Source organism: Schistocerca cancellata, chromosome 1 (genome assembly GCF_023864275.1).
Source record: "Schistocerca cancellata isolate TAMUIC-IGC-003103 chromosome 1, iqSchCanc2.1, whole genome shotgun sequence".
Taxonomy (NCBI): domain Eukaryota; kingdom Metazoa; phylum Arthropoda; class Insecta; order Orthoptera; family Acrididae; genus Schistocerca; species Schistocerca cancellata.
The window spans coordinates 247,717,833-247,736,092 of record NC_064626.1 but is presented as its reverse complement, the minus strand read 5'-3'; the positions used below and the strand labels follow the sequence as shown (position 1 = coordinate 247,736,092).

The 18,260-nt window shown below is 39.0% G+C and overlaps 1 protein-coding gene across 1 annotated transcript in view; it reads left to right on the top strand.

Annotated features, from left to right (window-relative positions):
• The window catches only part of LOC126167338 (tachykinin-like peptides receptor 86C), a 956,103-nt gene that overhangs the window by 203,607 nt on the left and 734,236 nt on the right, over positions 1-18,260 (top strand). The gene's annotated exons all lie outside the window — the stretch shown is intronic.

The window sequence follows — 18,260 nt, the reverse complement described above, 5'->3', positions numbered from 1 at the left end:
TGGCGAACGGAAACCCGAGGCCGCTGTTGGATCACCTGCTGCACTAGCTGCGCGTTGCCCTCTGTGGTTGCCGTACGCAGTCGCCCTACCTTTCCAGCACGTTCATCCGTCACGTTCCCAGTCCGTTGAAATTTTTCAAACAGATCCTTTATTGTATCGCTTTTCGGTCCTTTGGTTACATTAAACCTCCGTTGAAAACTTCGTCTTGTTGCAACAACACTGTGTTCTAGGCGGTGGAATTCCAACACCAGAAAAATCCTCTGTTCTAAGGAATAAACCATGTTGTCTACAGCACACTTGCACGTTGTGAACAGCACACGCTTACTGCAGAAAGACGACGTACAGAATGGCGCACCCACAGACTGCGTTGTCTTCTATATCGTTCACATCACTTGCAGCGCCATCTGTTGTTGAAAATTGTAACTACTGTAATTTCGAAAGTTTGTCCACCTGAAAATGTACTGTCGTCCCAAGCCTATTGCAACAAACGGTGTATGTCTATCGCTGCTCGTTTAGTTTTTATTGCCGTTTCAAATATACCTTTCATTTTTGAAACACCCTGTAGAATTGTTGGATGTCCTCCTGAGGAAGACTATGTCAAATTCTGTCCAATCGGGCCGTTGCAATGCCCTGCTTAACCCGCAGGACAGGACAGATAGAATAAATTGTGGAAAGGGGCCAAAATTAGGGGCTGTCAGTTACACTCGAACGTACAACTTTATTATTTGTTCAAACATTGCAAAAGCCAAAAAACTTTTTTAAACACACTTCTTTGATCTTTGGGACTTAATTACCGGCTAAAAGTCACTATAATTTAAAAACGGCTTAAGGCCAATAACTTAAAACGCAAGCATAATCAGAAATTTAAAAGGCAAGCATTATCTTAAAACAGTTCTTTAGTTAGGCTGAAGTAAGAAGTTAAATTCAAATCGGCTGAAGGCCGAACACTTAAAACTCCAAAACATTAATTTTTTTTCAAATGCCAAGGTCCGTACGTGAAACAGTTCTTTAATTTAGCCTGAAGGCCTTAAGAACAAACAACTAAAACTCAAATCGGCTGAAGGCTTAACTTAATAATTCAAAAAAATTTTTAAAATGCCAAAAGGCTTACTTGAAACAGTACTTCAAACTAGGCTGAAGGCCTTAAGAGTAAAACAACTCTAAAATGCAAAACAGGATAGATGCCATACAAGTACAAACAACAAGAACAAATTAAAAAAAAAAGGCAGTCGACACAAGGGCGCCCAGATGTTCGATGGTCGGCCTGTAATTCAAACACTAACGCTCGCTTAGGTGAGACAGGCAGTCGGGCCAACCACTCACGATCCGACGACAACCCAACCGACCGACAGTCAGCGGGCTCCCACCGACAAGATAACTTCCACTTCACCCGACCAGAACACAACATGGAGTTGAACGGAACAACGTAGAAGATATTGGCGCCCACAACCAATCATACACGGAGCTGTCAAACTACGCACCGTGCTGGACAGCAACAACACGATGAGGAAACTAAACTGCCTGAAATTTACGTCAACGCCCAGGGCAGGTAACCGGAACGTTAACGGCCGCAAGGCAGAAGATTCCGTTGGTGCACTTCAATTCAAATAACCAAACACAGTGAAACTCCACCGGAGGGTGGCTAGAATTTTGCAACTTGAAAACTACGTTGTTACTTGCGGGAATATCCCAGCAGCCGACAACGAACTCCAAACGACATAATGTGTACAGTCTTGACTTACTGGTAGGATAAATCAAAACTCAACTTTCGTGTCCAGTGTCAGTGAGCCATGGACCTCGTAGCAATGAGAACAGTGCCACACCCTGACACCGTGTAGAGACCGCCAGAGCGACCCGGACAAACTACGCCCCGCCGAGAATTCCTCACTGCTCCACGCCAACCGAACGACTCCTCAGACCCAGTACGCCGACAACATTTAAAATAACTTCTTAATCAAAATCACACAAACTACACACAGTTTCACGAACACTTGCACGAAGAACCAGACAATGCTATCGGCAGTGACTGTACAATAACAGGGACGCCTCAACGAGTCGGCACACACAGCCAACCCATAAGCGATCGCCGGCCAAATACACATCGTCCGGCAAGACGATCGACCGACGACCAACGAAAGTCGTCGCACTCCAATCATGTGTGTCGGTAACCGTCGGGCGAGTCATGGCGGTCCGGATCTCACTGCTGCCGCGCCACGACTGAACTTGTGCCGCGTGCCAACTCAAACACTGCCAGGTCCGAACTAACTCCCAACACACGACGACCAGGAAGTAATAGCAGTCCAGGAATTGAAAATTAACATAACGAGGTGGCAGTAAGATAAAAATAGGGTGTAAAATAAGAAACAAGAAATGGCAAGAACACGATCCACGCACGGCTCAGCCGTTACATAGTCAAAATGCCGAATGGTTGGAGGGCTCTGCCCATAATGCTCCAAACGTTCTCAATTGGGGAGAAATCCGGCGACCTTGTGGGCCAAGGCATGGTTGGCAAGCACAAAGACAAGCAGTAGAAATTCAACGCCCTGGAAGACAGTGCCCACCCACACACCATGAGGATTTCTACTGTTTGTATTCGTGCTTGCCAAACACTGTGTTGACCAACAAGGTCGCCGGATCTCTCCCCAACTGAGAACGTTTGGAGCATTATGGGCAGAGACTTCAATCACCTATAGGCTGGTACGATATAACGTGCCAATTGGACAGAATTTCGCATGATAGGTCTCAGGAGAACATCCGAAAATTCGTCAACCAATGCCAAGCCCAATACACGTTTGCATAAGGGCCAGAGATGGAGCAACGCTTTACTGACTTACTCATTTTGTGAAGGAATTTCTCTCGAACAAATCAACCAACTTTCTGAAATAGAAATAATTTGTTTGTCTGTTCACGTACGTCACACCAACTGACTCCGTCCTATTCGGATAGTTACTTCGTGATGCACCTTTATTTCTTCTTCTTCTTTCTTTCTTAGGGTGTATCTAGTCTTCAGGAATGGAATCCCGTGTTGAGGAATCCAGTCCACTATGCCGCAACTGGTTCTTTTGTTTGCTGGGTAAAGATGAAATATCCAGTGTGAATGTTGATGTTTTGTTGTTGCTGTCGGCCGTTAGTGATGCACTGTTGGGCAACGTCCTCTTCCATATTCTTTCAGTAGATTCTGTTTCATGCTGTCGTTGAAGATGATGACGCCCCCGTAAGATTACACAGCATCTCGCCACTTTCTTCTTTGTCTTTCCTTTCTCATTTTTAAGAGGTTTTTGACGACCCTTACAGCGACAGTATGAATCCAAACTCTAGCGACAAAGGTTGTTCCAGGATATATCGTGTTTTGGTACAAGAGACCCATGCTCTGCAATGGTTTGTTAAAGAGCAATTGCCTTTCGTTTGACTTAATATCTCTATTTTCTTTTGCCTATGTATTGCAATACAGTATATGTACAACAGTATAAATGTTTACGGTATACGTTGTGCGTTCTGTCTCTTGTTTGGAAACAAAGACGTTCAGTCCACCTTCTTCTTCTTCTTTCACAACCCCAATGTTCTATGTTAACGGTGGTAAATTGCACTATTGACAGATTTACTGGTCTGTGGGACGTCGCCCTTTCACTTACGCACAGCTGTCGTTTTGATGTTATTGTATTATATTGTAACCAGATTCGGTGACTTAGGTCACCATCTTCAGGTCTCAGCGTCAGTTAAGGCTGAAATGGTGTATTGAGTCACGGAAACTGGTTACAATACAACAAAATAACATCAAAACCACTACTACAGGTGTTTCTTTTTTTTTCTTTTTTTTTCTTTTTTTTCTTTTTTTTTACCTTACTTATTAAGAGATGTCCGATATGCACCTCGTGTTTGAGTTAACTGAACACAATGGCACAGTTGGCACAACGACGCATTGCTGAACTGTTTGCGTAACGACGGCTACCACGTCACACTACTTTTGTTTCTGTCTGAGGGTTGTTTCTTTACTCTGTGTTTCCTGATGTACGTTTGGATGATGTTGTGAATGCAGTTGCACAGAAAGATAAGTGACTATCTTAACAATCGCAATAAACCATAATAATTATTATTCTGTAACGAGAAATCCTCAGCACGGGCCCCTTGTACTAAAACCCTAAGCAAATATTCCTGAATAACAGCCGAAATTTTGTCTGTGAACATGTAGTGGCCTTGTATACATGATTTCAGATAGGTAGCAGGTACCATATTATAAAGTGAAAGTTGGTACATAAAAAGCTTTCCAATATGTTTCTACTTCGTTTTTTAAGAAACTGTGCTACGTTCCTTTCATCCCTCCTACGTCCACAAGATTAATGTGTTCCTTTCCTGACCCCTCACCCTCCTCCCCCACCACCACCACCACCACCACCACCACTCCCTAGTTATGATCACAGATACAGATTAATTAACAGATCAGGTTAATTATTCCGTATTTCCCATGACGGAAATACAGTAAAACTAAAAAACGGTCTTATATGTCGGGATATTGTATTAAAAATTATGTGTTTAGCATTAAGGCATCAGGTAAATTTTATTATCGTTACCGGTTCCAGAGCAGCACAGTCCTTGCCACGATATTTCTATTATACTTATACTTTCCTCATTGTAATGGAGCAGGCTATGTTTTATAATTCGCTTTTGCTTACGTAACTGTATTGAGTTTATGGGAAATATAGGAAATCAATTACAGTGTCTAAGTGTGAAACACACACATTACTAATTTTTACACAACTTCAGCATCGAAAGAGTCCGTGTTATAATCTATTTAGGCCGATAATTAGCTGTCTCCAAATCGTTTTCACCCTAGTTACAACTACAAGATCGTTGCTACTGCCCACCTATCCTCGAAATTCCTATAGCATATGAGTAGGGTGATGTCAATTGATACGTGCAGGTGACATGTTGCAGGTGGAAGCAGGTTGCACATAATCTGAAGACAGCCAAGTAGCATGCGATGCTGATGATAATCAGTAAGATGAGGATGAATGTTGAGTAACTGCCATTATCAACTGAAAGTGTGTAATAAAATAATCTGCTGACGCTACGGGACCTCTGCTGTTCCAGAATGTGAGGAACATGAGAAAGCTCAAGGAGTCATATGAACTGTGGTAAACGAGCACACCTCATGGGCTGACTGAACGGGAATTCATGAGTTAGGAACTGGCTACTTCTCCAGAAAAGAGAAGAATATTCTCAACTCTGATTAGCATTAGTTGATGTGTAGAAGATATAAGTTAGAGGGGAGACGTGGAGCTCGTGGAGTCTTCCGAGTGGCAGAAACCCTTGTGGGGACAGTTACGTGAGTGCCCTTGGGGAGTTTACCGAGGTTTGATGAAAAATGAGGTGAGCAGAAACTAGTCTTCTGGTGCAGACTCCGGTCTCGAAAGGATTCTGATCCTGACTCTTGTTATGAATGGCTAGCACTTGTACTGAGCGTGACTTCGCGCTAACATTGATCTCGACTGATGTCTTAGTGTAACACCATAGCTCTACTGCTCTACTGATTTATTTTGCCTTTTGTTTTGTTTAGTTTTATATCATTGAGTTTCTGTAAATGTTGTTGGAGTGAATCGATACCATGGTAGTGTTTATTCTTTTCTGTTAACAACTTTGAGGTTTTTTAGAGTATAGGAAGTGTAATATCTCTAATAAGTACAATATGAGCAAATGATATGTTTTGTCTTTCTCACATAATCTCTTTGGTTATCTTTGAGGATGAATAATTTTGTTTAAATAATTTTTTATAGAAATGTCAATATGTGCAGAGGTTCTGTTTTATTTAAAATGTTTGTTTGCTGTTATGTAAATTGTTGATCCTCACTTAGGGTTCTTAGTTATTTTGTATGTGAAAGGTGTTGTTGTTCCCCTCGGGAACGGAACTGTGTAGCACGCGCAAATTGTGTTTGGCCCAGTTAGAAAAGGTGGATCAAAGAGTTAGTCGGGAGCGAGCTACCAAACTGTCAACTGCTCATGTAAAATTTGTGTATTGTGTTGGTTCTGAGAGAGGCTTTCCCTGGCGCTTTCCAATGCCTCGGATGGATGGATAAAGATCTGGAACTATTCTGGAACTGATGTCTATCATCGCCACCGAGAAATGAGTGTGTCCGGCAATTCTACCTGCAAATCCACCTACCAACATGCAACCGCCACCACATTGCGCAGTCCCCGTAATGGAACACTATAGTAATGCACAGTGAAGGATCAGCTTATTGGATGTGTTAGTGTGCTCAAAATATAAGGTAATTTATTACTGAATTTATGTACCTACCTCGATTTTTTTCCTTATCGTAACACCTCTCAGATTCCTCTCCGTTTGAATTAAAGTGATTACCGAGTGTCCTTAATGAAAGAATATTAAAACCTAGTGTTTTAATTAATTAATGCCTCTTGAACATAGTAAAAAGAAAGTTAAAGTTAATGTGGCAAGAGAGTAAAGAAAGTAAATGATGCTTGCTGAAAATAATTTTCCTATTAAAACTGCTTATTAATATGCTGTTGTCAACTTCAAAATTAAAAGTTCTTAAGATTGAGGCTTATAAAGTTTTGCTTAGTAAATGATCACATTACTGCGTGTTGTAAATCGCAAAAGGTGAGTCGCTATCTTACAAATATGTTAATTTTGTGTCACTGTAGTAAAAGTGGAAAACTGAAATTGTGGAAAGTTATATACTCATGCTTGCTAAGCACGGGTTCTTTTGTGTATTGAAAGTGCATATTAATAGTGTAATAGGATCCACAGTTTATCATTTATGCTCATGATAAATAACAATTAATAGAAAGACCACTATTTAAAAAAACAATAATTTCTCTATTCAAAAGAGTGAGAAATAACCTGTTAGTGAAGTACATTTAACTTTCATTCTAAATAGAATAGTATTTAGTTGAGAGAGACTTAACCTGTGATCAATTTATAATTTTGCAGTGAACTGCATTTACAATTTTATGTCAGTTAAGAAACTGTGTGAAAAGTAATACTGAACCTATGTCCAATTTATGATTCTACAGTGAATATTAATAGTAATGTTATAAAGACCATTCAGTTTGAATAAGCCCTAAAAGTAATAGTGTGTAGTAGTGTTATAAGGTTATATTTATGCAAAAAGTTTGTTCTGATCTGTTAGATCCAACCTTAACCTGAACATACTGTATTCAGATACCAGAGTTCATTGCACTCGCTTGTGGGAAAGTGTAGGTTGTGTTTGTCCGTTAAAGTTACTCATACATATTTTCTTGAACAAGAATGTCAATCATTCTCTTGCCTAATTAGGCTGGCGACCGTTTTCCTTATTCTTTGTACAGTGTAGGATGCCAGTACATTTCACATGCGCGAGATTCGGCATAAATACCGCGACTGCACCTGGGCTCTTCAGTAGTTGTGTACTCACCTGATGATGGCCGGACGTCTCTGGGCCGAAATATCGTGGCAGAATGTCGACGGGATCCGGCTGCATACCCGGAAATTATTAGAAGAAGGTAAAGTATTGTTTGTTACTGTTTAAATATTTACGTAATTCTGACTTTCACTTCTGATAACCCACTCCGTTAGGTACAACACGGTCAACATAACAAAATTCCTCTCAGAGGGTAACACTGCTCTGTTGCTTTATACCACAATTGCTTTAACAAGATAGTTCCATTTTACGATCTGCTTCCCACTTCAAGGTTATGGCATGGCGTAGCAGTAGCAGACGTTAGTGTTATATTAGCTGTACCGACAGTTTAGACCTGTCATATTCGACAACTCGCTGTGCCGAGGGCAGTCTTATTCGTGTCAGGTCTGCCGCCTTGATTTTTGATCTCCTTGTGTGCACTGGCATACAGCTGAGTCAAATTGGCCCTTGGTATGACGGACGAACGGAAGTGTTACACCCAGGACTCTACCGAGATTTCACGGTTTCATTAGAGAGTAATTGTGATCCGTGTAACAGATCGCCAGCCGCGACGTTGCAAATTTCGAGCCCGAGATAACGAATTGCAGGCGCCGCACCTCGCTGCTCTGCAGACGTTTGAACCACGACCGTCAACTGAGACAGCGACACAGAGAGAAAGGGTATAGTATTGATTCTCTGGCTTGTTAGGGCAAACAGAATCACAATATCTCCACATGTTCGTAGCTGCACCAACGTAGTATAGCTCCTATGTAGAATAAATTCATCAAAGTCGGTTCAGCGTTAGAAAACTCCAGATTGGATTACCTATGTTTTGAGCCAGAGATAAATCTTAGTCTTTGCCGACCAATCGCCACCCAGTGGAGTGTATAACACTCCCCGTCTGCTAACTACTGTACCATAACCTCAATGCCAGAAGCAGGTCGTAACATAAAACAATTTTGTAAAAGTAACTATGGCACAAAGCAACAGAGCAGTGTTACCCTCTGAGAGGAATTTTGTTAAGTTGACCGTATTGTTCCTAATGGAAGTGGCTTATCGGAAATGAAAGTCAGAATTACGTTAATATTGGAATAGTTATAAACAAAATTTTGCCTAGCTATACTGTTCATACAATAAGGGAAACGGTCGCCAGCCTAATTAGGCAAGAGAAAGATTAACATTCTCGTTTATGAAAGTAGGTATAAGTAACTATAATGGACAACACAACAGACACAACCTAGACTTAGCAATACGCGAGTGCAATGAACTCTAACACACATATGTTTTAAGATTGAAGCTAACAGTTAGAGCAGCAAGAACTATTTTCAAAATTATAACAGGTACAGAAAAACACTATCACTTTCAGGGTATACACAAACTGAGTGGTCTTTATACTGTTAATATGCACACAAGAGAGATAAACACTTGGCATACATGAGAATGTAACGTTTCACAACTGCAGCTTTCTCACTTTTACTACAACGAAATACAATGTTGACAAAATTGCAAGAAACTGACTCTCCTTTTTAGAATTTACTACAGACAACAACGTGATTATTTACTTTATAAGACTCAGCCTAAAGTTTGAAGTTGGTAACAGCACTTTAAATAACAGTTTCAATAGGAAAATTATTATTGGACAAATAACATTTCCTTTAACTCACTCTGTTACCACATTAGCTTTAACTATCTTTTTAATAAGTTCAAAAGGCATTATTTAACAAAGCTCTAGGATTCAACGTACTTTCAGTAAGTACACTCGGTAATCACTTTACTTCAAACGGAGAGGACCCTGAGAGGTGTAATGATGAGGAGTAAATCAAGGTAGGTAAATAAATTCCAATATGAATTACCTTATATTTCAGCACACTAACACATCCATTAGGCTGATCCTTCACTGTACATCAATATAGTATTACGTTACAATGATTGCGCAATGTGGTGGCAACTGCATGTTGGTAGGTGGAATTGCAGGTAGAATTGCCGGACTTTATCGTGTCTTCATGGCGATGATTCATACAAATTCCAGAATAGTTCCAGCCATTTATCCACCCATCCGAGGCATTGGAAAGAAGCAGGAAAAGCCTCTCTCTGAATCAGCACGATATGCCCCTTTACAATGACAGTGCACAGACTCGTAGCTCCTTTCCGACTGACTGCTCGTCTCCGACTGACTGCTCTTCCCCGACTGACTATCAGTTCCACCTTTTCCACCTATGCCAACCACAATTTGCGCGCGCTACAGATTTCCGTTCCAGAGGGGAACCACTACACCATTTACATACAAACTAACTAAGAACCGTAAGTGAGGATCAGCAATTTACATAACAGCAAACAAATACATTAACTAAAACAGAACATTTTCACATATTGACACTTCTACAAAAAATTATTCACACAAAATTACAATTATATACAATAAGTTCTGTTCCCTCCAAATGGGACAAAGAACTTTAAATTACAGATACACTACTTTGCATAGAATCAAAACATGACTTCAAAGTTTATATAAAGAAAAGAGTACACAATTTTATGTTATCGATTTAAACACATTCACAGACGATCAACAATGTGACATTAAATAAAGCAAAAGCAAAATAAATCCATACAGCATAAAAGCTGTGGTGTTACACATGCCCCATGTTTCGTTGAAGTTTCCTGTAAGGGATACTTCAAGGAAACATCTATAACACCTAAGTGGTGCTGGCTGCAAAAAAAAAAAGAAATTATTCCATCCAACTTCAGTTGGGACAAAAAAACACACACATTACAAATATACAGTATATACACTAAGAAATTGCATACATTTCTTCCAAAAGATTTTCAAAATAAGATATTTACAGAAATTTTCATATTCACACTAGTTTAAGGAAACTAATTTTGCACCATTACACAAGATATCTTTAAACATGTTCATTTCATACACACACAGTTCAATCAATTAATAGGCAATCAGTACACAAAATAAATCTGCATATTAGTAGCAAAGGTATAGCCTTCAACATAAAATAAAAGAATAAACACATATACAATAACACAGAACATTCTAACTTAGCAAAACAGAAGTTTGTTTCTCAATAATTTTGAAAGGAATGTAAAATTTCACAGACACACAAGAATATTAATGATCACAGTACATTTTACAAGGTTCAGCAATTAATGAAATATTGAAAATTTCAGTTTGCATCCGGATATGCACAATTATTTATACAAACAACTATGAGAACCTTTTTCCAACTGACTCTGTAAATACCAAAGTAACTTTGCAAGGATGTTTCAAAATAAAGCTGCTCTTCATTAATAGCAGTCCAAAATATTTGTTACACATAAACACACTAACATATTCAGAGCCTATCTTTAATCATCACTGCTGTGTTTTAAAATAAGGCAGTCCAAAACTTTAATTTATCCAAGAAAACCTAGTCTCAAAATCATCTACATCCATTTAAATAAGTTGCATATATATTTTATAATAACTTTTCACTGACTTCAATAAGAATAGTCAGTTTATAACATATTGCTCAAAAAACCTAACTTAGTTCACTGCTTGCCTCAGCACTAGCAGTCCATGTTACACATTCTGCCCATTATTGGTTTGGCAGTCTTTACCTATAACATTTAGACACAAAACACAATTTAGATTAAGAACACACTAAAAAAACACATTTTTAAATTAAGTCACTGCCCCATCCTCTAGGTTTGGCAGTTCATGACCACTTATCAGCTCCTTGCCCCACAATGGCAAGTCCTTTGGCTACCGTTCACATAGTCCTCAACTTCAGGACCACAGCATTCTTATTCTTTTGTCATGTTTTGCTGCCCATCAACACATTTTTGAGCAGTTTTTGTCATCATCTTTAAGTTTTTCATCATTATGTCACATCTTTGGTAAAATTTGCATTAATGGTATAAAACATAAAACCTGCAACTTTGAAACAGCAATTAGACACTGGTAACAAAACCATTTCTTTTCAAATGACACAATCAGGTAACATATACATTAATCGAGAAAAAAAATTAAATGTCATATTCAGGATCAAGTTAGGATAAAGTATTTCTTACTACTTCTTTATCATTGCTTTTCCACACACAGTTAGGTCATTACATACATCAAGATCAGGACAATAATTTCATATCCTATTGCAAGTGATTTCTGCCAACTCTTTTGCTGGCACTAGACACATACCTCACACACTTATTTCCCATACCTTAGTCAGGTTCATCTCCTCAGTTCTAAACACATATACAGTTTTTCAACACCATATTTGCCCCTTTCTTTTTCAAAAACATTTACATTTAGTTATATTATGGCATTCATTTATCTTTTTGTTTTCAGTAACCTATTCTTTTCTCATCTACACTTTTCCTTTTACTTTTCCATTACATTTTCTCTTTTACAATACCCACTATACTTTCATTATTCTTAGTCATTTTCTAGTGTACCCACAGTATTCTACATTATTTCCACACTATTCAATACACTCTGATAGAGAAGAAGGAAAGAAGATAGTAAAAGTTCTGAATGATGAAGAGGAAGGTTGGCAGCACGAAAAGAAATGGAAGTAGTGCTGGCAACAACTCGGGTCCCTGGTGCTCGTCAGGCACCTGACAATGCAAAGAGTGCATTGTCCCTTGAGGGTTGAACAACCCTCATCTGAGGACATGTACCTTTAAGTGAACAACATAGTGCAAACATAAGCCCTTTCTGATTTTTAAGTATATTAGAAATTAATTATTATCTTGTGGATTTCTTTGCACTCTTGTTAAGTTACCATAATCATTATTATTCATAAAGTTTCCAGGTTTTTCACACTACATGGCCCTATCTTCATAATTAGACTGGCAACAGTAAGTGTTCAATTGAAAACAAACAGTTCCTAAGCAAAGACAAACAGTACATTACAGTAAATAAGCAACAACCTCCCACAGGCCTCAAGATCAACAAAACAATAATCCATTTTCAGGTAACACTCAGATACAATAATAATAGTCATGCATTATATTAACAACATATATACAAATACATCACCCTGCCCCCAGTCTCTTTATTAACAAGGCAGTCTTTTATGGTTAATAAAACAGTTACTAAATCTGGTGGCTTTTTAGGCCTCCTATCTTCTACATCTTTCACTAACCCATTTAGATCTTGCCAACGTTTTGTTTCATCAGGTGGCTTTTTAGGTTTTGGAATTTCAAAGTCTTTAGCAAGGTACAACATTTCCTGTTCTGCTGTTATTTTATCAGGTGGTTCTTTTTGTTCCTGTAATTTACACTCCTTCAAAACATTTGTTAAAGCTTGCCCCAGTATAGTATCATCTGGAGGTTCCTGCAAATTATGCCCCTGTATTACATTACTGAATAATTCATTCGGTTTTGGCCCAGATTCACTTTCTGTATCTTGTCTTGGAAAAATGTCACTAATTTTCTCATACTCTCTTTCAGTAAAAGTATATTCACTTTCATTTACACCTGAGAATTCATCTTTACTGGAGTCATCACTACTCTCTTCCCCACCATGAGATTCATTTAAGTACTCGACTTTTGAACAACAGAGAAAGTTAGTATATTCATTCTGATCTGTATTCATATATCCTTCATCGTCTGAACTATCACTGATTTCACTTTCGTCATCAGATTCGAGCAGGAAAGCAACTTTTAAACAGTGAGGCAAATTATTACTAGATGTCTCAACCACTTCGTTTTCCGACTCCTTTTCTACATAATGCACATCGTTTGGACAGTCAGGCACTTCTGTTATATCACTTTGAACGATTTCAGCCTTAACTTCATACTTAGTATAATCGTCACATCGATAACTTTCATTTCATTTTCTTCCATGCTGTCATTTTCAGGTAATCGTGCGAAATTCTTACTAGATCCTTCTGCATCAAAACTATTAAACACCTTTCCATCAACAATAATTTCATCTGCACTGCTCATAATGTCATGATTACTAACGTCCTCCTCTACCTCATTTTTACCCATTATTAATTGTGCACACGTATTTTGCGTGGCATATTCTACCTCCCTTTTCTCTTTATTCATCACAACCTCCCCCACATCTACGTCTTTTACTTCATACACATCATGAACAGTGCCAATATTTCCCTTTTCACTTGCCTTTTCTGGCTCCCTTTTACTTTTTAATAAAGTCTTTTCGCACGATTCCGATACCGAGTTATCTTTATCATATGACATATTAACTTTATTTTCATTTCTACATTCATCTACTACTGAAACCGGCCATCGGAAGTGTCCGATCCCGCCTCTTCTGTCTCTCTCTTCGGCAGCCATCTTGTTCTGACGTCTGCCATTTGTGTCTGCTGCCAAGTGCAATGTATGCTGCTTCGGTAACCGCTGGCCCGAGCACGAACGGTCACGTGACTTCGCACTGGGAACGCTACTATGTATCACTCCGCGCCCGTCTGCTATACGCGCGCCCTTAACCTTCCTGCCCCATAGTTTACATCTTTCCCTCTCGAATCTAATATTTGGCATCTTTTCTTTGGGCCCAAAACCGGTTTCCGCGTGAATCCGGCCCGCAACACACGCGGCTTTTAGTTTTCCATTTCGTTTCTAGTTTGGGAATTACGTGCTATGTATCCTCTGCCGCGCGTCGTATAATTTCCTCTACCTCTCGCACGACCTCTTTGAATCGTGTTTACACGAAATCTATCGTTTTCCTGTCGTTCAGCTGGGTCATTACTTTCTCGCGAATAATTATTGTTATTATGGGGACGGTACTCGCGATTTCTTCGCCAATGATCTTCATCTTCTACCCTTTCCAAGAACGCAGAAAAACTACTGTGTGTACTCCCAACATATCGTTTCGAATCCTCAGGCAGTTTCTGCCAAAGAACCCAAACGATCTCAGCTTCAGTTCTTCTAGCCTTCAAATGTATCAGTTTTCTGTACCATGATTCGCAAAATTCTTTCATGGTTTGCCTACCTCTGATGTCATACAACCTGGCCATTAGAAATTCACGCCACAACTGGTCTTGTTTTTGTTCTGACCAGTATTCGTCAATAAATTTTTGTTTGAAAGTTTCAAAAGACATCTGGTTAGTATCAAGATTCAACCCCCACCTTTTTGCTTCTCCTGTTAATGCACTGATTATGACATTAATTTTTTCCTGATCAGACAAATATTCAGGAAAATTTCTTTCGCAATTCTTTACAAAGTCTAGGGGGTGCCATCCGTTATGTCTCTTCGCTGGGTCGAATTTTTCCTCGCCCTCTAATATTTTACTGAGAGGCATTCTTTCAGTAAAATGTGTAGGTCCGGTTTGTATTTTCCTTTCCAAGTCATACACTTTGCCTTGGATTTGTGAAGTGTTATGTTCACACATCTTTTCGCAAGTAAGGATCTGTTTGGTTAGAGCTCTGCTTGTTTCTGTTACAGATTGTTTAATCTGTGCAAATTCCGCGTTACATTCGGTTTGTATTTCGGATTTAATACCGAATACCTTTTCGTCAACCTTAGTACAGACTAATGGTTCTATTTGATCTTGAATTTTAATTATTTCAGAGTCAAATCTTTCGTTAATGCCATCAATTTGTCCTTGTACATTGGCAATATTGCCATTGATGACAGTAATTTCGCTTTTAATACTTTTGATTTCATTACTCACTTTTCCTACCCTTGAGTTGACTTCTTCAATTTGTTTACTAAGTTTGGTACCCTGCATTTCGATTTGTTTACTTTGTTCTACATTTTGTTGCCCTAGTGCTGCGATTTGTACCTTAATACTGTCATTTTTTGCTGCATTTTGCTGTCCCTGTGCTGCAATTTGTGCCTTAATATTGTCATTTTGCGCAGACAGTATTCTAAGCAAATCAGTCAGATCTAGTGTCTTTTCACTTTTAGATTCTACTGCCTTTTCGTGTTCAGATCCTACACCCCTTTCTGGTTTTGGTGATTCAAACATATCCCTCGATACATCAGCATAGCCACTGTCTTCGATAACATCGCCTACATTGTCTTGCTTAGTACGCGCTACACACATAGCTTCGATCTGTTTATTAACGTCTGCGTGATAACGTACGTAATTTAACTCGCGCGCCATGCCATCTGTTGGTGTGCTGCCTGAACTGCTCTCGGTTGCATTCTGCTCTCGCTTATTTACATTTATTTCTAATTTCCTGTCCATTTTAGCTATTTTTAAGTACTGATACCTTTTATTTATAATTTAAACTGAACTTTCACTACTAGTTCTGTCGAGTTATGTACAGGTTCGTGCCGCTGGACGTTTTATGTTCACTCTATGTTTGTAAAATGCTAACTACTTGTAATTTTTTCCGTCAGTAGGTGCAAACTGAACAACGTCCTGTCACGCGGCGCCACGTATAACACTCCCCGTCTGCTAACTACTGTACCATAACCTCAATGCCAGAAGCAGGTCGTAACATAAAACAATTTTGTAAAAGTAACTATGGCACAAAGCAACAGAGCAGTGTTACCCTCTGAGAGGAATTTTGTTAAGTTGACCGTATTGTTCCTAATGGAAGTGGCTTATCGGAAATGAAAGTCAGAATTACGTTAATATTGGAATAGTGATAAACAAAATTTTGCCTAGCTATACTGTTCATACAATAAGGGAAACGGTCGCCAGCCTAATTAGGCAAGAGAAAGATTAACATTCTCGTTTATGAAAGTAGGTATAAGTAACTATAATGGACAACACAACAGACACAACCTAGACTTAGCAATACGCGAGTGCAATGAACTCTAACACACATATGTTTTAAGATTGAAGCTAACAGTTAGAGCAGCAAGAACTATTTTCAAAATTATAAAAGGTACAGAAAAACACTATCACTTTCAGGGTATACACAAACTGAGTGGTCTTTATACTGTTAATATGCACACAAGAGAGATAAACACTTGGCATACATGAGAATGTAACGTTTCACAACTGCAGCTTTCTCACTTTTACTACAACGAAATACAATGTTGACAAAATTGCAAGAAACTGACTCTCCTTTTTAGAATTTACTACAGACAACAACGTGATTATTTACTTTATAAGACTCAGCCTAAAGTTTGAAGTTGGTAACAGCACTTTAAATAACAGTTTCAATAGGGAAATTATTATTGGACAAATAACATTTCCTTTAACTCACTCTGTTACCACATTAGCTTTACCTATCTTTTTAATAAGTTCAAAAGGCATTATTTAACAAAGCTCTAGGATTCAACGTACTTTCAGTAAGTACACTCGGTAATCACTTTACTTCAAACGGAGAGGACCCTGAGAGGTGTTATGATGAGGAGTAAATCAAGGTAGGTAAATAAATTCCAATATGAATTACCTTATATTTCAGCACACTAACACATCCATTAGGCTGATCCTTCACTGTACATCAATATAGTATTACGTTACAATGATTGCGCAATGTGGTGGCAACTGCATGTTGGTAGGTGGAATTGCAGGTAGAATTGCCGGACTTTATCGTATCTTCATGGCGATGATTCATACAAATTCCAGAATAGTTCCAGCCATTTATCCACTCATCCGAGGCATTGGAAAGAAGCAGGAAAAGCCTCTCTCTGAATCAGCACGATATGCACCTTTACAATGACAGTGCACAGACTCGTAGCTCCTTTCCGACTGACTGCTCTTCCCCGACTGACTATCAGTTCCACCTTTTCCACCTATGCCAACCACAATTTGCGCGCGCTACAGATTTCCGTTCCAGAGGGGAACCACTACACCATTTACATACAAACTAACTAAGAACCCTAAGTGAGGATCAGCAATTTACATAACAGCAAACAAATACATTAACTAAAACAGAACATTTTCACATATTGACACTTCTACAAAAAATTATTCACACAAAATTACAATTATATACAATAAGTTCTGTTCCCTCCAAATGGGACAAAGAACTTTAAATTACAGATACACTACTTTGCATAGAATCAAAACATGACTTCAAAGTTTATATAAAGAAAAGAGTACACAATTTTATGTTATCGATTTAAACACATTCACAGACGATCAACAATGTGACATTAAATAAAGCAAAAGCAAAATAAATCCATACAGCATAAGAGCTGTGGTGTTACAAGTGTTAACGGTTTGAAACTTCCTGGCAGATTAAAAGTGTGAGACTCGAACTCGGGACCTTTGCCTATCGCGGGCAAGTGCTCTACCGTCTGAGCTCACGCCCTGTTCTCACAGCTTTACTTCTGCCAGTACCTCGTCTCCTATCTTCCAAACTTCACAGAAGCTCTCCTGCGAACTTAGCAGAGCTAGCACTCCTGAAAGAAAGGATACTGCGGAGACATGGCTTAGCCACAGCCTGCTGGATGTTCCCAGTATGAGATTTTCACTCTGCAACGGAGGTGCGCTGAAATCCTGGCAGATTAAAAATGTGAGCCAGACCGAGACGCGCCCGCGAAAGGCAAAGGTCCAGAGTTCGAGTCTCGGTCTGGCACACAGTTTTAATGTCCCAGGAAGTTTCATATCAGCGCACACTCCGCTACAGAGTGCAAGTCTCATTCTGTTAACTGTTTGTTGCGTCTATTTGTGCTGCCAACAGACCATATTTTTAATCGCACCTGACTTGTATTGTTTGTCCTATTTTATGATCAATAAACTACTGGCGTATTTTTTTAAATAAAAATCGGTACCATGTTGATATATTAATTACCCATCAACTATTGACTACAGTAATGACAGGGCTACCATTTCATTAAATTACTTCAGCGTTCAAGTCACTTACATTCTGGTAAATGTGATAACCTCTAATGCAGGCTAACAACAACCACCACAGTCAAAGGGCAAATTAAATTCAGCAAATGCATGGGCCAGGCAGCCAAGCGGAAGGCTTACTAGTTAAAGTGATTGCTGTCAGTGC